This window comes from Pyrgilauda ruficollis, unplaced genomic scaffold (genome assembly GCF_017590135.1).
Source record: "Pyrgilauda ruficollis isolate IOZ18807 unplaced genomic scaffold, ASM1759013v1 scaffold34, whole genome shotgun sequence".
In the NCBI taxonomy this organism is placed as follows: domain Eukaryota; kingdom Metazoa; phylum Chordata; class Aves; order Passeriformes; family Passeridae; genus Pyrgilauda; species Pyrgilauda ruficollis.
Window position 1 is genome coordinate 3,658,138 of NW_024524822.1, and position 22,521 is coordinate 3,680,658.

Genomic DNA, 22,521 nt, shown 5'->3' on the forward strand with positions numbered 1-22,521 from the left:
GGGAGATGCGCTCGGCACCGGCCCCGGCCCCGGCTGCGCGCTGCTGCCGCCGCCGCACCGCTCCCGCACCGCCGCCGCCGCTCCCGACCCGCACTGCTGGGGGGCTCGGGAGAAGAGGGGCTCTGGCAAGGGCAAGGGGGATGGCTTGGAAGTGACGGAGGGAAGGGTTCAACGGGATGGCAGGGAGACGTTCTTCCGTGTGAGGAGGGCGAGGCACTGGCACAGGTGGCCCAGAGGGGCTTTGGATGCCCCTGGATCCCTGGAAGTGTCCAAGGCCAGGTTGGATGTGGCTTGGAGCAACCTGGGATAGTTGAAGAACCTGCCCATGGTAGAGGGGTGGAACTGGGTGGTCTTTAAGGTTCCTTCCAATCCAAGTCATTCTAGAATTCTATGATTTTATGAAAATTCTGCTGTCCCTCCCACCTCTCCCCCCATCCAGCTCATTACCACTCTTTCCTCAGGCTGTTCCTTCCTTTCAGAGAATCATTCTAGAATTCTATGATTTTACGAAAATCCTGCTGTCCCTCCCACCTCTCCCCCCATCCAGCTCATTACCACTCTTTCCTCAGGCTGTTCCTTCCTTTCAGAGAACTGCTAGGGTGCAAGGGCACAGAAATGAGTTTCCTTAGAGCTTTTACTCATTATTACCCTCTCCTAAGTGAATAGGCACCTCCAGCATCCAGGGCACACAGGGATGGCTGGCAATGACAAACCTGGAGGGGACAAGCTTGTGACCTAGAGCAAAGATTTTAGATGTGGTGTTTACCAGCCAGCATTTAAATGGGGGCCAGAAGGATAGATGACCCTGAGGTCTGATCTCAGATTCCTACATCCCTCCATCAGATGGATGCCACGGTGACACCTGAAGGCTGGGATTTGTGCTTGAAGACAAAACCAGGTGAGCTCCACCGCCGTGGTTTTGCTCACACTGGCTAGAACTGCGGTGGAGACACATGACTCTTCCAACTGGAATGATGGGGGTGAGTTTGAAGGCAAACCCTGTCCCCAGAGACAAAATAGACACATTTGACCCCAGCCCCAGAGTCCCGTGAACTCCTGCCCACAGTCGGGCATGACTAACAAAGGCAAGGAGAGACAGCCTACAGGAGCTGTGAGTCAGTGACTCACAACAACAATTTCCTGGTGACTGCTAATCTACCTGATTTTATTTGTAGATGTACATATAAAAGAAGATGTCAAAACCCTAACAAAGCACGCTTAATGCTCAGGCTTATATTATTTCCACAAGCTAATTAAGAGCAATTCATCACACGCCTATTGAGGCAAAACAGCCTTCTGAGATACCTAGGTCATCAAATGTTAAAACCACAACAAGGGCAGAATGGCAATGAATATGGAATCCAGCAAACAAACAGCTCCAGCCCCATTCCCAGGGGCCATTCCCAGCTCCAGCTTCCAGCCTTAACAAACTGTAGCCCCGCTGTGGTGTGAGAACAGTGCCTTTTTCCAGCTACAGGAATAGAGAGAAAGCAAAAAGCTCTCACCAGCAAAACAGGCAACTTGTTGCAAAGCATTAAATGTGGGACCCTGGTGCCGTCTAAGTTGGAGGGGTGAAGTTTCTATGCATTCTGGAAAAAATAATCACAGAAAAATGCAGCCCTGAGGTGTTTGTTGAGAAAAGTGTAATACTACGAAAAAGGTTTCCTTTCCTTCCCTTTCCTTCCCTTTCCTTTCCTTTCCTTTCCTTTCCTTTCCTTTCCTTTCCTCTTCTCCCCTCCCCTCCCCTCCCCTTCCCTTCCCTTCCCTTCCCTTCCCTTCCCTTCCCTTCCCCTCTTTTTTTTTTGGTTTTTTTTTTGTTTTTTTGTTTTTGTTTTTGTTTTTGTTTTTTTTTTAAGGAGGAAAGGGTAGATTTGGGACTGTCTCAGGCTGTTATTGGTACATGTGCTCCTTTCTTTTCCTTATTTTTAAAAATTCCTTCTAGTCAAAGAGTGCAAAGAACCAGTGCAGCATGGATACACAAAGTGACACACGAATAGCCAATAGAAGAAAATTTTCCCCCCCCCCCCTTTACAGCACGAAAGTAAATGGCACGAACAGGGTTCTGAGAGTTTCACTTGCTGAAAAAATATTCTAGGAACACTTACAGAAGTTTGTCTAACTTGCAAATTTGGAGATGCTTTAAATCTGAACAAACTGGGGATTTTCAAGCCAATTGCATAGCCCGTAACCCAGATTGCTATTTCTAAATGAGGCCTATTTTTAATATCTTTTTCTTCTGCTTCATGGATCCAGCCTTTCCTTGGGGACGCCAGCTCCTGCCTGACCGTCGATTTCAATAGCATCGGGGCCAAGAAACCAGCAAAAACTGCCGTTCCCAGCAAAAACTCCGGGTGGAAATGGAAATCGTCTTGCAAGTGAAAATGCATTGCACTGACAAGACCCATCTGGGCAGGGTGAGATGGGGGACCTGACGGGTTGTCAGGAAGCACCAGCTCCATTCTCACCTCAGCTGCTGAGTGTGCAGCTTGGGGGCAAATCCCTTCTTTTATCTCCAATCAGTTTTTTTAGGTTTGTGTTTTTTTTGTTGTTTTTTTTTTTTTTTTTTTTTTTTAAATCCTCTCTCACATACAGGAATGCAAGGAAAATGTCTCCAATCAGTTTTTTTAGGTTGTGGTTTTTTTTTTTTTTTTTTTTTTTTTTTTTTAAATCCTCTCTCACATACAGGAATGCAAGGAAAATAATTAGCTGCTGGATAAAAATGGATAAAAAGAGATAGCGAGGGTTGTGGAAATTATATCTGTACTGGTCCCAAGCGTGGGGGTTTCCACACAGAAAGCAGAAACATTCTCAGTAGGAGCTGGGAGCTTCTCCACGACTGAGAGGCAGCAGTGGGCTGTTCCCGGGTGGAGCAGCCTCTAGGAGAAGGCAGAGCATATGTTGTGTGTCATGCAAACCAGGAACCTTGGCTATGCCTCTATGTGCCTTATGCCTCTATCTGCCCACATTCAGGCCTGATTTTCACCTGAGTGGATTTTTTTAGCAGGAGCTTTGAGACATTCAATTTATTTCTTAGTCCCAAGCAGAGCAGTTCAGCCCCAGGGTTATTTCCTTCTTCGTGACAATGCCCCAGATGGGATTGAGACAAACCCAGGATTTTGTGCCTCTGTGGAGAGCTTTGTGAAGACATTTTGCTGGAAAGTGCTTAAAGTATCCGTATGATCTAAGTTTAAAATGGATGGTGAAGGGCAAAAAAAAAAAAAGTAATTCTCATTTAAAGGGTCACAGATGAAGTATTCTTTGACTTTCAATCCCGTGAACTGTATTTCTGGACACCCAGAACTAATGCACCTTTTATTGGCTGGCAAACATGAGGAGGTTATTGCAAAGATACCAATAGCAGCTTTCTGAAGTGGTTTTCAATTGGCCCTATTACTAAAGACATGTACATACAGCAGGGATCATTAAAATGCACTATGTATTTACAATACAGAGAGCAGTTTGTGTTTGTAATGCCTGTATGTTGAAAATCCTGCTGCTTGCAATCAGAGGAGAAAGTCACTGGTAGAGCTCTGATGTAATCAGTGGTTTATATTTCACCCTGCCAGGGTCACATCAGCATCAATAACTCTGCTGAAGGAGTAAGAATGATTTTTTTATTATTATTGTGAAGTAAATGGCACAAAATTAATTTTCTTTCCAAGCTGCAGTGTACAAACACTGTTCCCCAGCCACAGGGTACCTGACTGTAGTTGGTGACCACAGGGCTTAAGCTGTGCTTTTGCCAGACACAGGAGACAGGCTGGGTCAGCAATTCCAAGAAACACCTCCAGAGAGAGGAGGGGGTGCACCAAGTGCCCTTTGCAATTCGGTTCTTGCCTCTGGGCTGACAGCCAGCCAAGGGCCCCTCGCTGTGCTCAGAGCTGCAGGAGATGCTGCTTTCTGACACAGCATCAAAACGGGAGCTTCCTGACCACTTCCAGAGAAGTGCCCTGAGGGGACACTCTGCCAGCTTTAGCCTTCCTGCTCTGGCAGCCAGGAGAGGCTGAATTTTCTCCTCCCTCCTCAGGTACAAATAGATGGTTCCTGCCTTTTACAGGAGAGCTGTGAGCCACCAGCTGGGCACTGGGAACCAGCCCCTGGACTGGCTCAGAAGGGCTTGCAGTGGGAACAGGGAGTGCATCATCTGCACAGCAAGGAAAGGCTGCTCAGCACTTTGGGCTGAGCTGCAGACTGAACAGCTGTGTGAAAACCAGCAGCCCCACTCAGCCAGGGAAGGCTGTGCCCAGGTGCCCATGGCCATGGCACTTTCTAGCTCTCCTCCTCTGACATCCTGCACTGCCTGCCTCTTTATAGCTCCCCTGGGGCTCACTGGGGTTTCAGCCAGACATCTCTTGTGTGTGGTAGCAGCAAGGATCTTAGCAGCAGGGTGTTAGGCACGTCCAGGACCAAAGCCACACTGGAAAGGGACCTCACACACCCCAGGGCTGGAGTCAGGCAGGTGCCTGCTACAATCCCCCTCCCAAACAGCCCCAGTGCCAGGCACGGGCCAGCCTGGCTGTCAACAGCCCTCACAGAGGAAGGGAAAACACAAGGAAAAGTGGAAAGCAACCTGTTGCTTGAGCCAAAATCCAAGGAACGAGGCCGTGCCATCCCCTCCTTCAGAACCCTATAACCACTCCATCACTGCCTGCCCTCTGACACAACTTCATGAGCAGCAACAGCCTCCAGTGTGGCTCCTCTCCTTGCCAAGATGAAAGAAACCTTCAATGCATGTAACTCTTGCACTCTACTTAATTAATCAGTTTTTGCATTACAAGTGAAACTTCTTTGATGCATGAAATATTAAGGAGCAGCACAGGGAGGGGAAGGAGCGGGGAGGTATTGGCTTTCACTGCCTGAGAGATGGATGGGCTGAGGGAGCCAGGGGCTGAACTGCAGGCAGCACATCTGCAGCAGGACAGCCTGCCCAGGTGGAGAGGTGCCAGCCAGCAAAGGCATTCCCTGCATCCTTGCCTCTCAAGCAGGTGGGTTTTGCTCCATGTTCAGGCCCTACGTGCTCATCAAGGTTTGCTCACACAGGCATAGGAAGGGGACAGTGCCTGATTAAACTTTCATGAAAAATAATCTCTGGTTGATTCATTGGGGTTTTTTTGTTTGGTTTTTTTTTGGTTTTTTTTTTGGGTTTTTTTTGTCTCATGATGGCTGCAAGAAAGTGAAGTGAAATGAGTCTTGGGTGAAAAGAAACAGCTCTGTTCTGGAAAAGCCAGACAGGCTTTTAGTCAGATGAGGCTCTCCCAAAGGATGTGTGAGTAGTTATCTGTGTTACAGGTTTGGAAGTGCCATTTCCACGCTGAGCTCTGAAGGAGGGAAGGCAGAAATCCACACAGTCATTGTGGATATTCCTGCAGCCCTCCCTCGTGCACAGCAGGGACTCAGTGCCACAGTACCAGGTGTGTTTGGCACCAGAGAGCCACTCTGCTCTTAGACAAAACCACAAACCTCCTTTTTCTCCCAAACCATCACATTTGATCCAAGTCCCCTGGCAACTCTGCAAAGGACCCAAAGCAGAGCCCTGAGTCTTTGCTTTCCTCCCTGCCCCTTCCCAGCTGACTCATTCAGGAGCTGTGTTGGCTTCTGGAAAGGAATCCATCAGTTCAGACCTGCTTGTACTGAACCATCAGCCCCTCCAGAGCACCACCATGGGCCTGGCTGCCACAGCCCGAGCCAAGCAGGCAGGTAACACATTCCCCATAAACAAATGACAATGGCTGGGCCTGCACTGGCTGCATAAAGGGTAATAAATGAATAAATCGGTTAATTATACCCACCACAGAATTTAATTAGACCATCTCTGTTCACTCTGCTTCAGCCAGAATCTCAATTATAAATCTTTATTTTCAAGGTTTCACAGCTTGGACATAAAAATTTGCTCTGGGCTTAAACATGACACACAAGGTCTTCTGTTCAGGGACTGCTCCAGTTTTTTTAACCAATCTTTCTTAAAAAGGTCAGGTTGGGAGACCAGATGGCTTGAGGGGAAGGTAATGAAGATGCAGGGCTTTTCTGAAAGAGATGGCTGGATGAAATTGTGGGCAGCTTAACAGAGCTGAGACATTATTAAAGGCTGCTGGGTGAAACCACACTCAACTCTCCCTGATCCCAAACCGGAGTCCTGGTTGCAAAATGCGATTGGGGTCCTGCTAAGTGGCATCCCCACTCCCCAGCAGCAGAGATCAAGGGCTGCAGGGGCTGGGGAGAGGGACCCTCGGGCCCCCCGGGCAGGGCCAGGCAGGGGGAGCTCACACACCTGGCTCCTGCACAGGGAATGTGCTCCAGGGCTGTCAGGTGTGTGCGTGCTGCTTCCCCCAGCAGGAATCGCTCCTCTGCCTCCTCCTTCTCCAAGGAGGCCAGCTGGGTGACCTGGAGTAGCTGGAAAAACACAAGGCAGATGAGAAATGATTCCACTTTTTAAATTGTTATGATTCTGAAGGTAATTTAGGACTCACCTTTTGCTTTCTGGAGTTGACGGTATTGAAATCCAGTACTCTGTCTGGTTAAATGTGCTCTGAAATATTCAGATCATTTTAAAATGTCAATAGTGTTACAGGAAAAAAACAGAAAACTTGTTTACCAGCAGCAGAAGCATCTACAGTCTCAGGTCACATCTTCATCCAATCCAAGGCATGCTATTCCATATTCCCTCATTGAGTTAATTAGTTGATTTGCTTTCCATGCCCTATGCCAAGCCCCCAGCTCCCTCTGAGGGAAAACAGGGATTGTCAGCAGGGCCCAGCTCAACAGCCAGCCCTGAGAAGATTTTCCAGGCAGCCCCTTGGTCATCTAGACCACTGGTAAGCTCATTTTTTGGCTCAATATATATTTCTAGGAGCACTGCAGGTGCCTGTTCATTTACTACCATGGCCACCCTGGCACATGAGAATTTTGATAATATTTTGTCCACATGCCTGCCCCTAACTCCCCAGTAATGCTGCTCTGCACATCCTACCTGTCCTAAATACTCACAGGGCAAACCAGAACAGATCTTGGGTAAGCCAGACCCCAGGACTGCTGATTACATCTTTAGCCAGCAGGTCACACTGGTTTATTGTCTGGCTGGTTCACCACAGAATTTAACCCTTTGGAAACACTGCCTGCCTGATCTGTGCCAAATTCCTGCTCAGGAGGCTTTGATGTATGGCACGAATTACCGGTAATAAAGAAAAAGATATATGGGATGGATTAATCAAATCATAAATTTCTTAAATCTCTATGGCAGCCCATAAATCAAATTGGGCTGGATGTTACTGGCCCTTTCTCAATGTATAATAGGAAGTAGAGATGACCTGTACATACAGAACAGGGGTTTGCATTTTTTTGGTGGCCAGTTGGGAAACTCAGGTTAAATGATAAAGAGAGGGAACAGCTTTTCTATGAGGAGAATGTTTATGTATTTCAAGCTTCACTATTGAAAATGCATGCACTTTTTGGAAGGTAAAATGTGTATATTCCCACACTAAGAGTGAAATCAGACATAGAACAGCTACTGGATGAGGCTGCACACAACACAGCTTGGGTTAGATTAAGTTTCATGAGGCAGAGACAAGCACTGATGACTATCCTAGGCAGGCCTTCCAGCCATTCTGATTTTTTAGGATTTTGCCCCATTTTGTGTGCAAAGCAGCTGGAAACAGAACAGAACATACTTCTGGGAGCCCAGTAATCAGCATCCCTTCCCTGCTGAGGTTCAGCTGGATCCCTAAAAGGTCCTGCTGCATCTGGGCTGATGCACAAGAAATACACAACTAAGAGCAGCAGAATATCAGTCTTACCCCTACTTTATTTCCAGTAAAAATTATCACTTGGAATCATCCCTTCAGACTAAGCCCTGGCCCAGCTCAGACTGACCCTTGTTTCTAGCCCTCTTAGAGGCACAATTCCCAGCTCCTGTGCCCATCATCCCTCTGCTGGTTTTATCTGTGGGGCTCCCTCCAGCCCTCACACAAACCCTGCCTAACACCAGTCCTCCTCTTGGGATCTTTGCTGTCCCCCTCAAAACTGGATTAATGATCTTGCCATCAGACAAGGCTCCCTGGCCTCTGGACATCTCAGATGTTTGGCTGTGAGGTGTTCACAAAATAAGAGTGATAATGTGCCCAGGGTGAGCTGCCCCACAGCCCAAACACCAATACGTGTTTACCAGAGGGAGCAGCAGGCTTCAGAAGTTCCATTTCTTTTTGGCAGTCCACAGACGTGAAACAAGGAGATTAAACACCAGGAATAAGCACCTATAAATAAAACTGACTATTTAAATCCAGCAAAGCCAGGGCATTCATCGTGAAATCTCCTGCACTTCTCCAGCACCAGCACAGCAGTGCTTCTGATTTTGTTTACAGCTGCACAGGACAACAGAGCATCAACCTTCACTTTGAATCTGGCTGCTGCTCTGCCAGGCTGTGGGGAGCCCTTAATTATCAAAGCCCTGCCTTGACCAAGGGACTGCAGCTGTGGATTATTGTTTCCCTTCCCCAAAGGAAAAAGAAAGCACTCACCGAACAATCCCACCTACTTAAAAACCTCTGACAAAGCTGAACCTGAGCCTAAGTGGGAGAGGGTTAAAAAAAAAGCCCTGAGATGCTCTTTATCTGGAGCCAGGAACGGGGGACGCAGCAGGAATTTTCAGGCTGTGCCTGGCAGCGGATGCCCTCTGTTGGCATCTTTCAGAAACATGATCGGGCTCACAGGCTGGCAGCTCACATCCCTGGAACCTGTGCCCTCGCTGCCGGGCTGATGTGCCCGGCAAACAGCAGCAAACAAACAAACAACCAAAGAGCAGCCCCCGCCCCGGGCACCCACCGAGCCAGCAGCGCTGCCCCGGGGATCTCTGCACACCCCGCTCGGTGCAGAGGCAAACAGCGGCAGCTGCAGCTCCAAGCTTCCCTGCAGCCTGGAGGAGATGCTCGCCCAGCCCTGCCGGCTGGTGCAGGGGCACGGGCTGCCCCAGCAGCAGAATTCCGCAGGGATCAGCGCTGCCAGAAGCTCCGGGAAGAGATGGGAGCTGCAGCGGAGCAAAGGGAGCACAAGGGGGGAGGAAGGCAGTGAGGCACGAGCAGGGGATCGCAGCATACAGAAACAGAGTTTGCAGGAGATCGTTTCTCCTCTCTAGCCCTTGAATCACACGTATTTAAAAAAAAAAAAAAAAAAAAAAAAAAAAAAAACAAACCAATAAACAAACATGCAGCATGGCCTCTCCTGGCTCTTGCTGCTGTCGCACAGGACAGCAGGTTGGGAAACTGCTGAGCTGTGATGGAGCTTCCCCCTGCCCCACGCACCCCCAAAGCAAGGCTGGTGCCTCCCGGCAGAGAATGGGCACTGCAGGAGGAGCCTGGATAAATACACACTTTAGGGAGAACCTCTGGCCCCAGAATCATGGAATATCATGACTTGGAAGGGAGCCACAGGAATCATCATATCCTTGACACCCCAACAATCCCACCCTGTGGCCAGGCATTGTACAAACACTCCTGGAGCTCTCTCAGGGTTGGGGCTGTGACCATTCCCTGGAATAAATCAGCTCAATGCTTTAGAGGTCACCATGACACCTCTTGAAGGACACATCTTCCTTGGAGCAAGGCTGGGCATAAGAAGGTGACCTGGAGGGCTCAGTTCCAGTGTGCAGCATCACCCTGGGACAAAGAGCCCACCTGGGGACTCCAGCCTGGCTCAGGGCCCATTCATGGGTTTCAGTACTGCTGATTTTGCCTTACCTACCCCTCAGCCCTGCTGGTGGTCAATAAACAGCAATGCAAATGGCACTTCTGGCCCCAATCTCCAGGTGCCTCAAGGCTGCTGCTGCCTCAGGGCCAGGAGCTGAGGAGCTGCTGGCATTCCCAGCCCATCCCAGTATAGCTGAGCAGAGCCAGCTGCTGAGAACCCACAGCACAGGAGAGGTTTGTAGGGACAGGCAGACCCAGCATCCACCCACGAGGCCACTGGGTGAGACACAGAGGAGCAGCACAGCCATGACAAGTGTAGGGTACAGCCCTGGGCAGGTTCAAGTACTCAGCCTGGGGTTAAATATCACTGTGATGATGGCTGGGGTGGGGCTGATCAGGCTGTGAGAGCCCATTAACTGTCCCTGCCCTGCAGAGGCCACACGTGTCACAGGCAGATGGTGGCTGTCATTCAGTCTCTGCTGAAGAGGATCAGTCATTCCCAAGGATTGTTCTCCTAACACAGCCTAGCCAGGCTTTGGATGTGTCAGTGTGGTTTTGCAGGGTCCTAGGGCTCTGGGCAGCACTGCCCTGGGAATTTGGGAGTTGTGACAAGTGACACCACTCATTGACATTCACTCCATTGGCACGGGAGGGTTTTTAAGCTGTAGGTGTTGAATATCCCCTTCCCCCAGGAGCAGGGAGAGGGAACCTTTCAGACTGGGACTAGAGGTAATGTCTCCAGTTGCTGGGCTTTGCCTTAAAGCTAAAAGCTAAAAGCAAGAGGCACAGGGAGGGCATCATCTCTAAGTTTGTCTTTCATGGCAGTACAAAGCTGTGATGCTACCATTCACCCCATCCTCAACAGCTGTCTTTAAAATAAAGACAATAAAAAACAAACACAACAATTTTAGTGAATGATTTGTGGGTATTTTATTGCCAAGGAAAGCAAAAGCAAACTCTGAAGCAGAGGAAATCATAAACAATAAATGATCATTATTCCAGTTACAGTCTCCACTGTACTTCTCTCTGAGGACACTTTGTAACAGAGATTATATATGGTAAGAGTGGATTTACCCTTGGAGGGGATCTAAGTGCCTCTTTCCTAAAATGAGTTGTAATCTTGTTTTAATGGTAGATAAAAAACAAGGCACAGGCATGGTTTGTCTATTTGTAAGCAGGGGAAACTTGCAAATCCTATTTTGGTATTTTAAGGATAACCTAAATAGCTGATAATCAGAAACACGAATAATCTTAAGTAAAACCTGTGAATCCAATGCAAATACTTAAGTCACTTATTCAAAAGAAACAATAGCAAGATGGACTTTTAGAAAGGCACATAAAAAAAAATAACAATGCTTATATCTGAATAAACTCACAGTCTTGCCCTGTGACTGAAGTTTGGGCAGTCTCTCAAATGCAAGAAAAAAATTCTAAACAATTCAGTATTTCCTGGATAAACTCTCAGTATTATGAGTTGCAAAAGCATCTGATATCTCCTTAAAACTGAAGCATGGGATGGTTTGGGTTGGAAGAGATCTGCAAGTTCTCATTCCAATCTCCCTGCCACGGCAGGGACACCTTCCACTGTCCTAGGCTGCTCCAAGCCCCATCCAGCCTGACCTTGGACACTTCCAAGGATCCAGGGGCAGCCACAGCTGCTCTGGAAAATTCTCAGAGAATATTAAGAGGTTTTTTTTCATTTATTCAGTTGATTTTCTGAGTAATTCTTCCAGTTTCACCAGAATCAAATAGTGACTGAAATTCTGTTTCCAATAAGCCCAGACAACCTCTCTTTCATGTATAGAAACCTTCCAGCTCTCCAAATAGATTTTAATTTAGTTAATTCTTAAAGAGTGCCTTGAAACTTGAGCAGCCATTAAAGAAGTTATTGTCCCTTTTTTTCCTAACAACGTTTATGAAGGTGCCTCTTGACAGAGGGCTAATTCCCCAATTAACATAAATCTTCTTTTCATATCAGTGCCTGGCTGCAGCAGCACCTGACCTTGCTGCGTGTACCTGGAGCATCTCCCCAGTGCAGGGGGAGGAGGTGCTGGGAATGTCTCTCCCACATGAGCACAGCACTTGTCATTTCCAACATTTAAGGAATCACCCAAGCTTTACAGCAACAAGAGGGAACACGAGCTGAACAGGAGTAACAAACACCTTCCACAGCCTCATTTCCTGTCCTCGGTTTGCTTTGCTTTGAAGTCTTGAATGTGTTTATAGGCAAAGCTACTTTCAGTTAGAATAATATATGTCTCACTTCTTTTGACTGAATTTAAGTATATATTATTCCCTAACTGAAAAAAAAAAAAAAAGCCTGATTTTTTTTTTAATCAAATGTCTCTGATAACACATTTTCCTAAATTTTCTGGAAGGTTTATTTATTTATTTATTTTTTTTTTTTTTTGCAACAAAACTCACATCTATTCAAATTACTGTCCTATATGCTGGGTGGGTTTTTTTGTTGGTTTTTTTTGGGTTTTTTTTTTCCCCTCTTGTTAGTTGTTGTGCATTGACCAAATGGTTTCTGGCTTTACAATCTGTCACCAGTGCTACATTTACAGCTTGCAATTAAGGGCTTCAATTAAATATTTTGCACAAAGATGCATGTTCCAATAACCAAACCTTATATGTTTTTCAAAATATAACAAAAAAAAGAGATAAAAGTATTGAAAAGCAAACCAAGATTGAAGTTAGAAAAATGGCTTCTAGGCCTGGATAAATATTCAAAGTGTTTCCTAGCCACGAATGTTATCTCTTTTGATACTGAGGTTGCCCTTGGGTGACAGAAGGCAGAATCTTTCCTGGATTTCCATAAATGAGACTGAAAGCCTTCTTTGGCAAAGCTGGGCTGATATTCACGGCAAGCATCCCGGTTATTTTTAAAATGGCATGTTTTTGATGACTTAGCATATGTTAGCATGGCATACATTAGCAGTGCTCCAAGGCATTTCCTTCCTCGGTGCAGATATCATCCCCTTAATTGCTGTAGGAAGCCCCGTGCTCTTCTCATTCCCTTACAGGGCTCTGAGTCACACCACAGCCTTCTCCTGGTCCCAGCTGTGATCAAGGTGTGTCTGATGCTCACTCCCTTTGAGGTGTGAGAGGAGCAGGTCCCACAGCCTCAAAGCCTTTGTGCTTGCGCCGCCAGCCCAGAGTGGATTTCACACCCACCCTGGGTTTGGTGGCCGAGTGCCAGCAGCTGGGACCATGATTTAAGGACAGGGCAATCTGCTGGGTGACTGGAGGTGGCCCAGTGCACCAGGAGGTGCTTCCCAGGAGCAGCAAAGCTGGCATCTCCAGCACAGCCCCACAGGGTGGGAGGGAAGGAGGGCAGCACGCTCTCCTGGAGCCTCCTGCTCTGCTGTGGCCTGAGCAGAGCAGATGTCAACCAAGCTGGGCTCCTTCCCGTGCCCTGGCCATGGCAGCAGGGCTTGGCAGCCTCCCAAGGACACAGACAATGGGAGGCTGAGTGTCTGCACACCATTTCACACTGGCTTGGCACGGGGCATTCTCCTCTGCCTGGATCTTGGAAGAGGCACGGGCTGCCTGGCGCCGCTCCTGGCACGGGGCTGAGGAGCAGGGGAAGGCTGGGCCCTCTCTCTGCTCCCTGCCTTGGCTTCTGCCCATCTCCCAGCAGTTACTGTGTGCTCCTGCTTCTTCATTAAACAGTGATCCCGCAGAGGAAAACGCAGTTATTTCCTGCAGGCACACAGCAGGGAGGCTCTCGGGCTGGCCCAGCTCTGTGCAGGCCACTGGTGCCCCAAGGCTTCTCTGTTCAGACTCTGGGGGTCCATTTGGGATGGCCCAACAGGATTTTCCCTGCTGTCTGCTGCTCTCTGGTGGAGATGCTGCTTCCAGGCTTGCTGCCAGACTGGTGAATGCTTTCCCCGTACCTCTTCACCTCCTGACCCAGAAAACCAGGTGCTGGAGGATGTCTTTCCTTAAAAATAAAATACAAGACCCCTAAAACCAGCAGATGAACTCAAAGTTTTTTCCTTCTCTGCTCAAATCCCCCTCTGGTGCTGCAGAGCAGCCAGCAGCAGCTGGGATGCTGGCAGGGGTGAGGACTCACATCCCAGCCCGGAAGGCTGTCACTCTGCCACCTCCCAGGTGACCACGGCTCTGGCACTTCCCCCTCCTGCCAGGCCTGCAAAAGCTGCAGGAGCCATTTAACCAAAGGAAAAACATTAAATCAAACATTTTCTCTGCACTGTTTGTAGTGCAGCAGTGAATGCTGAGACCACAAAGGGCAGTTTCCAGTGATGCAGAGCCTGGGTACATCCTAAATTTTATTTACACCCACCCACCCACCCTCAGATAAGTCTTCAGTCTCTTCTCCCAGGTCTCCCCTTCCCTTCCCACCTGCTTTTGCCTGAAATGTTTAGTCCAATCCAAACCCCAGGCATAAAAGCAATTGCTATGAACATTTCCCTCCAAAACTGGCTCTACAAACAAGCCTTTCAACACCCCCAAAATTTTCCACTTTCCTTCCTTTCCAGACTGTGTTTTTTCTTGTGAATAATTTCTTCCATTTCTCATCATTCCTGTTGCTTCCCCCGATTTCTCTGCTATTCTCCCACCTCTTCCTTCCCATGAGGTAACTCCTGCAGCCATGGAGTTCTGCTGTGGCATCCCCAGCCCCTGGGACTCATGATGTCTCCTGCATCATCTGCCTTCTTACACAAGCTGGTAATGTCATTTTGTACCATGTTTGTCATTTTTGTACCAGCACAATATCACTGAGTTTTTCACTCAGTGGAACAAAATAAACCTTAGATCTTTTCCTGCTCAAGTGCAGCCCAAGCTCACCTCTGCACTCCATCAGCCCAGGGTATATTACTTTCTGTCTGTCCCAGCTGTATCCCAAGCTTTTATTTTTTCAGTCCATTTCTTCAGTTTGTCACAGAGGTGGTTAAAGAAGGGTGTCCTTGTCAAATCCGTGGTCTCCAAGATTGTTGTCCTCAGCACCTTCCAGATAGCCGTAAATAATGCATTTATATCTTTCCATCAGGATTTTTCATGAACTGAAGAGAAACTGGTGGGTCTGTAATTCCCCATATTCCCAATACTTTATAAAAGTTAGGCATTTTTTTTGTCTCCTTTCAATCTTCTGGTGCATCCAGGGAAAATCACTATTGATTCTGAGATTCATAACCAGTTCTGCAAGTATCCGTGGCTTAAATTCACCAGGTTTGGAATAATCTTGCCAGGAAGGTTTTCTTCCTTGTCTCTGTCAGTCAGCAGCTGGCTTATCTCCAGGAGCAGAAGGGATTATATCCCTTGTAAACATTTTATCCCCTTATCTATGGATGTCCATTATCTGTCCATCACTCTGGAGCCCTTGCCCTCCGTGGGGTTTTTGTAGCACCAAGTTCCACAAGTCAGACTCTCCCTCACACCCAAATTTCTGTGTAATCAGAGCCAGCAGCACAGGTTGAGTGGCATCAGGCACAAGTAGCAGTAAGGGCATTTTGACTGGATATGAGGAAAAAGCTTTCCCAAGGGTGGTTGAATGGAGCTTGGATGAAGTTCCAACCCTGGAAGTGTTCAAGACTGGGATGGATGCAGCTTTGGACAGCCTGGTCCAGTGGAAGGTGTCCCTGCCCATGGTTGGGGCTGGAATTAGATGATTTTCCAGGTGTCTTCCAACCCGGGATGGATGCAGCTTTGGACAGTCTGGCCCAGTGGAAAGTGTCCCTGCCCATGGTGGGGGCTGGAATTAGATGATCTTCCAGGTGCCTTCCAACCCAAACTATTCCAGGAGTCTACAACGGGGTGGTTGAATAGAGCTTGGCTAAAGCTCCAACTTTGGAAGTGTTCTTGGCTGAAATGGGCCTGGCCTCTGGAATTAGATGATTTTCCAGGTGTCTTCCAACCCAAACTATTCCAGGAGTCTACAACAGGGTGGTTGAATAGAGCTTGGCTAAAGCTCCAACTTTGGAAGTGTTCTTGGCTGAAATGGGCCTGGCCTGAGCAGCCTGACCCAAGTTAGACCTGCTTTGGGCAGGACTTGGCCCCTTCAGTCTGTGGTTTTGCAGTGCAGCATTTTCCTTCCTCCAGCAGTGGTTGAGGCTCCTGCTGCATCCCCCCTTTTTGGTTTAACCACATATCACTCCTGATCAGGCTAAATCATCTTATCAGGGTGGAGCTGTGCTTTGGGGATTGAGAAGTTGATAAAAAAAGGGAGGGGAGTAGGAGAAAGTAGGAGACAAACGAAAATCTTGTTTTATTGAAAATTCCAGTATGGCTGTCACTGCTGGAAAGGGATCTTAGACAACAGAGCTACTTTCCCTGAAGTGAAGCCTTTCAGCTTTCTCAACAATAGGAGATCAAAACCCAAATAAGAAGCAATTTTTAGGTATCTGAATATCTTAATGGGAAAGTCTCCAGGAATTGCTCATCTACTTTTATCTGCAATTACATATTAACATTGCAGACCAGAATATTTTCCAGGTGTAAATAGCACAAGGTCTTGTCATCCAGTTTTGCTATCACAGTACCCCATTTTATTTATTTCTTTTTCTTTTCCCCCCTTATCAACATCATCAGGGGCCTGATGAAGAACACAAGGGAGAGAAATGCCCAGGAAGGGCTGTGAAGGGAGATAATAAGAAGATCTTTGCACTCCTGTGTGCTTGCCTGGCCTCTTATTGACAGAGCCTCCAAGATGCTCACAGATAGCCTTGCTGCAGGTCACAGTTCCCTGAGATTTATTCCAGTGCCATGGAAAAGTGAGGAAGGTGAAGGCAGAGCAGGCAAGGACTGAAAATGTTGCTGCGGGTAAAGTGATTATAAAAAGAATTTCTTTTTTAATGCAAAAACCTCTAGCCTGACAAAGGCTCCATCTCTGGGAGAGGTTTTTCACCATCCAGTCCCCCACCCCTTTGCATCAGAGCGCTGCAAAATGTACTTGGAAGAGCAGCGAGTTCGTTTTAACCGATAGCATTCAGTGCTTTTTACTGTGCTATTCATCCACATGACAAAGCTGAGAGGGGAGCCCATACTTCTTCCTGACTTTTTATTGCTTTTCAGCCCAGTGGGAACCAGCAGACATGAAAAAAAAAGTGGTTTAACCGCAAAATATGTTTAAGCTCTTTTCTTCTTCTTTTTTTTTTGGCATGTCAGGGAAAAGGAGGAGGGGGAGTGAACAGCAGTGCCAGAACAGCCAGGAACCAACAGTCATGAAACTTAACCAAAATCCTAATGCTTGTGCATCTGATCCTACACAAAAAGGGTGAAGTTTGAAGCTGAGGATTGGTGACACTTTTCAAATGCTGGGATCACCATGTTATCATAGAATCCCAGAATGGTTTGGGTTTGGAGGGATCTTAAAATCCCATCTCATTCCACCTCCTGCCATGGCAGGGACACCTCCCACTGTCCCAGGCTGCTCCCAGCCCTGTCCAGCCTGGCCTTGGGCACTGCCAGGGATCCAGGGGCAACCACAGGACCTGCCCACCCTCCCCGGGAAGAATTCTTCCTAATATCTAATCTAAATCTGCACTCTCTCAGTGGGAAGTCATTTGCTTATGTCCTGTCATTACAGTTCCTGATAAAAGCTGACTCAATGTGACTTTTTCTCTCAATTCCAAGTAGGTTTTTTTTAATGTATATTTAAACATTTAATGTTTTCTAAATTAGAGAAAAAACCCTCTGCTTAGCAGAGCTGTTGCTCATGTATATCACACCAGGAAAGTTTAAGAAATAAAACAGTATTTACATGATCCCAGATGTTCCCTTTATTTGAAACAAAACCCTTATATTGACCCAAAACACAAGCATTTCATTAACTCTTTGAAAAAAAAACTTTAAATTTTATCAAACAACAAAACAAAACAAAAAGCAAAACAAAAAAAAATAATAAAAAAAAAAAAAAAAAAACAAAAAACAAAAAAAAAAAAAAAAAAAAAAAAAAAAAAAAAAAAAAAAAACAAAAAAAAAAAAAAAACCAAAAAACCCTGCCTTTGATTTGGGAAAAACTTTGTGAAGAACAAGGAGGTTTTCAGCAGCCCCCCGTCAGAACAACATCAAAAGTCGTGCCTGGCTGCACAGTGCCCCCACCTGCCACCACCCCCAGTCCCCAGCTTTAATGGGGAGCAGGGAGCACCAAACCCTGCCCCTCCAAGAGAGCAGCAAGGCTTTCCCAACACGCTCCCAGCTCTGAACAGCTCCCTACCAGCTCCACGCTCTGCTCGAGAGTCTTTTAAGAGTTTCTTTTTCTCATAACCCCTCCTGATGAAGTGATTCTCTCCAGCTGAGCCCAGCCTGGCTTCAATCGGGCTTGTTCAGGCAAACATATTAACTCCTTCCCTGCCGAGAGCCTGTGCAGGGTGTCCTGGGGTGCAGGGTTGGGTTTGGAGCGTGCTGAGCTCAGTGCTGGGGTGGAAGGAGCCTTGGCACTGAAGTCACTTTGAATAATTGAAAGGGCTGTTTTGGGGAAATAAGGGTTATTTCTGTGAGATCAATTTTTAATAGTAAAATGTGCCTTGGAGAGGAAAGTTGGGAGAACTCATCCAGTGTCTGCAGCTGAGAGGGAATTATTGATTTCTTTATTTTTTACAAACAGTCATCAAAAGCATTTGTTTCTTGTTAAAGCTTGGTCGTGTTTGTGGGGTGGGGGCTGTGGTCAGTGCCAGGCACAGACAGGACTGTTCTGTTTTCCATCCCAGAACTGCATTAGATATTACCCCTGAGCCCCTTGTGAAGGGAAAAGCTGCTCTGCTTTTAAGTGATGTTGAGTGACTGGGCCTTCTGCTGACAGCCACAAGCAGTGTCCTCCTCCCCACTGGCCACTTGGGATGGCAGGTGTCCCTGCCCTCGGCAGCCAGGTTGGATCTAGATCATCTTTGAGGTCGTTTCCAATGCAAACCATTCCATGATTCCCAGATTTTGTGATTGCTCAAAGCCTCGTTCAATATAAGACAGATGAGATCATCCTGGGGTACTTTTCTTTGTGTGAAAAACAATTAGAAATATCAACCCTCCCTTGCCCAGCTTGGAGAACAAGAGTAAATGAAGAGTAAATTGTTCAGAGATGATCTATTTTGGCTCAGAAATCTGCTCAGGAACTTTTCTCCTAATGTCTTTTTCCCAACCAGGCAGCACTCTCCCAGCCTGCCTCCTAATGACCAGCATTAGTTTGCATTAGATGGATTTGTGATGATTTCTTTCTGCCTGGCTGCTAAGCCTGCGAGCAATTCAAATGAAGTTCTGCTCCCTGTGCCCCATCTGGCAAGAGCAGCTCCCCGGTTTGGGCTTGCTGCCTCCTCACTGCTCTCCCTCCCTCTCACCCCACGGGGGTTTGATCTGCCTGGATTTTGGAGTCCCTGGGTGCTCACAGCCCCAGTCATTCCAACAGTTTGCTCTTGGAGGCAGGATGGGGACGCCCAGGAGAGGGCTGGGGAGAAAAGGTTGGTGTTCAAGTGCTGCTTTGTAGGAGCAGAAAAGAGGAGGTGCTGTGGCTCCCCACTGGTGTGCTGCAAGGAAGTGGAACCCAAGACACAGAATAATGGAATTGTTTAGATTGGAAAAGCTCTCAAAGATCACTGAATCCATCCATTAACCCAGCCCTGCCAAAGCCACCATTACCCACGTCCCCAAGTGCCACATCTACGCAGCTTTTAAATCTCTTCAAAGGTGATGACTCCACCAGTGCCCTGGGCAGCCTGTGCCTGTGCTTGATAATATTTTCAGTGAAGAAATGTTTCCTAAAATCTAATCTAAACCTTCCTTGGTGAAACCTGAGGAGATTTCTCCTTCTGTGGCTTGGGAGAGAAGACTGAGCCTGACTTGGCTCCAATCTCCTGTATGAGATTGTAGAGAGCATCAGCCCAGGGGAGCTGGGCTGGTCATCCCATGGAGATACAAGGAAGATGTAGGCGTGGGACCAGAGCATGACCCTGAGGTGGGAGCTGGTGGTCCCCACCCTCACTGTCTCCTCTCACACCCTGTTGATGTTATAACCAGGATTAAGACAGGTTTTTGGGAATGTGGCAGGTTATGCTGAGGTCTGTCCATTCTCCCTGCCAGCACAAAGTCACAGTGCCCTCACAGGGTGAGAGGAGGTGGAGCTTTAGCTGTAAAGATTGAAAATATATTAAATAAGGTGAATCAGAACCTCCTCCTGCTCTCTCTGGCCTCAGCTCTCACCTGGGGGAAGTTATTTAGGAGGATGAGGGGGGATTCTTTTGGGATGCTAAACCAGAGGGAAGTGCACTGAGGGGCAGGGGAGGTGGGAAATGCACCTTTATCACATTTACCCAGTGGCTAGCTCACATTTAGGCACTGTCTGCTCTCTCCTCAGCACATGTGCTACCAGAAGACAGCATCAAGGTTCATCTTGACCATCCACCAAGATTCCCTGTCACCAGGGGATCTTAAAACATGTCAGGTTATGCATATTTCAAACCACCCTGTCTTTTCTGGCAGCAGAGACAAGGCCGGAGGGCCTGGGAGAGAAATGGCATCAGGTTTGTGTCCTTCTCAGTGATTCTTTGAAAACATTTGGTTTCTGCACCCTTGAGGTGACACTTGGTTGCTGTCAGATATGTCTGATGGCTGAGGACAGCATGGATGGCTGTAAAGAGGTGTCACATCAGAGCAGCAGAGATTCTTCTCTCTTCCCATTGCCCCTCCTCATCCTTGGCACTGTGCTAATGACACCACCAGGTACCCTGCCACAGGGAATTGAGCTCCTTGTTTTTTCAGTGAAAATGAATGAGAAGTGCCTGCTGGGTCACATAAAACTGTCAAAAGAACAGTCGGGGCTTCCTGTGAGAGGGATAATAGTTAAGAAAGCTGAAGTTCTGAGAAAAAGGGATTATGAATCACCAGCAATATTTACAGTGCAAATCCCTATTCCCTATATTTCCACTTGATTCTTTCTCCTTTCCAGGGCAATTATTTCCAGGAACACACAGCAGAGCCCCATGGTAGATAAATAAACCAAGCCCAAAGTGTCTGCCAGAGCTCATGGGCACCTTGCACCCCTGGCCCTGCCACCTGCTCCAAACAAGAGGGGTGACAGCAAACAGGGTGTCCCTTGGAGGGTAGCAGGGTGTCCCCTCAGCTGTGCAGTGAAGCTGTTTGTCGTTTAGCAAAGCATCCTGAACCAAATCATGTGGGGCTGTGAAGCTGGCAGTACATCTGCATGGCTGTGCTCAAGCACCACAGTTCTGAATTATGTTTAGGCTTTATATTCTGGAGTTATGAGCCCTCAGATGGTGCACAGACCTTCTGGGGCTGTCCCACCTGGGGTTAAAATGTGGCTGAGCACTTGCAGCCAGGCACATGCAGCCTGAAGTAAAGCACTCCCCTTTATGATGCTCATCAGCACTTCTTCCCTGGAGGTGGCCAAAGACAGGGTTGGGCAGGTGCCAAGGGACAGCAGCGCATCCTTGGATGAGAGCGGACTGTGAGGTGGGACAGGGAATACGCAAAGAAGCAGAAGGAGCAAATGGTGGTTTGTGCTGGGCGGGTGCCAGTTGAAAATGTAAGAGCAGATCAAACACAGGCGGGTTAATGAGAGCACCATTCCCAGGCCTCCCGAAGTGGGGAGAGCAGGGGCAGGCTGGACGGCAGGCACTGAGTGATATTCTGTAATTAGCTGGCAAATAGAATGTGATCTTTAGTGTAATTGCTTGGAATAATGTCTCTCAGCCCGATCCGTGCATTACGCACCGAGCGCTGCAACCCAGCTGCCACAGCAACTTTGCTTCCCTTTGTTTCCCCTCGCCTGTAATTCCTAATCACATCGTTCCCAAATTTGATTGCATCATCGCCGAGCGTTGGTTGCCAGGGCAACCCCACAAAGTCCTCACAGGCATGAGATGAATACCTTACCCCCTTTGAGGACAGGTTATCTGGCCATCCCATTGTGACCCCCAACCTGGACTCCTTTGTCCCTTTTCAACCAGATGTAAGACCAGGTGAGAGGCTCATCCCTGACTTCCACGGGAGCAGGAGCGATGCAGGGAACTGTCACTCAAATGTTGGACAAAAAGACCTGAACAAATGGAGCAACTCAACATTAGAAGTGAGGCCACCAGCCAAGCCACGCTGCTGCTGAAAGCACAGAGCTGCAGTGATGGTGGCTGGACAAATCCTTATCCCAGACCTCACCATGGCCATTCTCTCCCATAAACACAGGCAAAGCTGTGGTGTGGGGGGGATTATTCAGCCAAGGGAATCGTGTGTGCATCTGGACAGGGGATGGCAGACATGTCCTGTCACACGTGGCTTGTCACAGCCCTCCTGGCCAGAGAAGCAGCAGTGGAGACTTCAGCCAGGCTCTGACCAAGCTGCTCCAGTTGAAGAAGTGGAAGGGGGTTGGACTAGACAGCCTTTGGAGGTCCCCTCCTACCCACACCAGTCCAGACTCTGTGATTCTGTGTCATGGAAGAGGCTCCAACAGGGGCCACCAGAGCCTGCAGCTGGTGCTGGCACGGTGTGTGAGCGCTGGGCAGCAGAGCCACCTCCAGCTCCATCTGTCCCATCTTCACTGCCACCAACCCCTGCGTGAGGGAACTTCCACTGGACGTGCACATCACTGCATGCAGCATTCAAACTGTGTTCTGGGTGCTCTGGGGAGCCTCTGGGCAGTGAAATCTGTGGCTGGGAGATCTGCAGGGCTAGAGCGAGAGAGCTGGTGTGGCCCCTCATAAGTCATAAGGATGTGGCAGGGTTTGGCATCACCCCCAGCCCCAGCATTTCAAGCCCTTTCTCTCCCAGCAGAGGTGGAAGCCCTCCTCATCAGCACTCCTGCTCTCTACCCCAGCCCTCACTGTCTCCAGCACCATCCTTGCAGCAGAGCCAGCTTTTTCCTTTTCCACACCAGCACCTC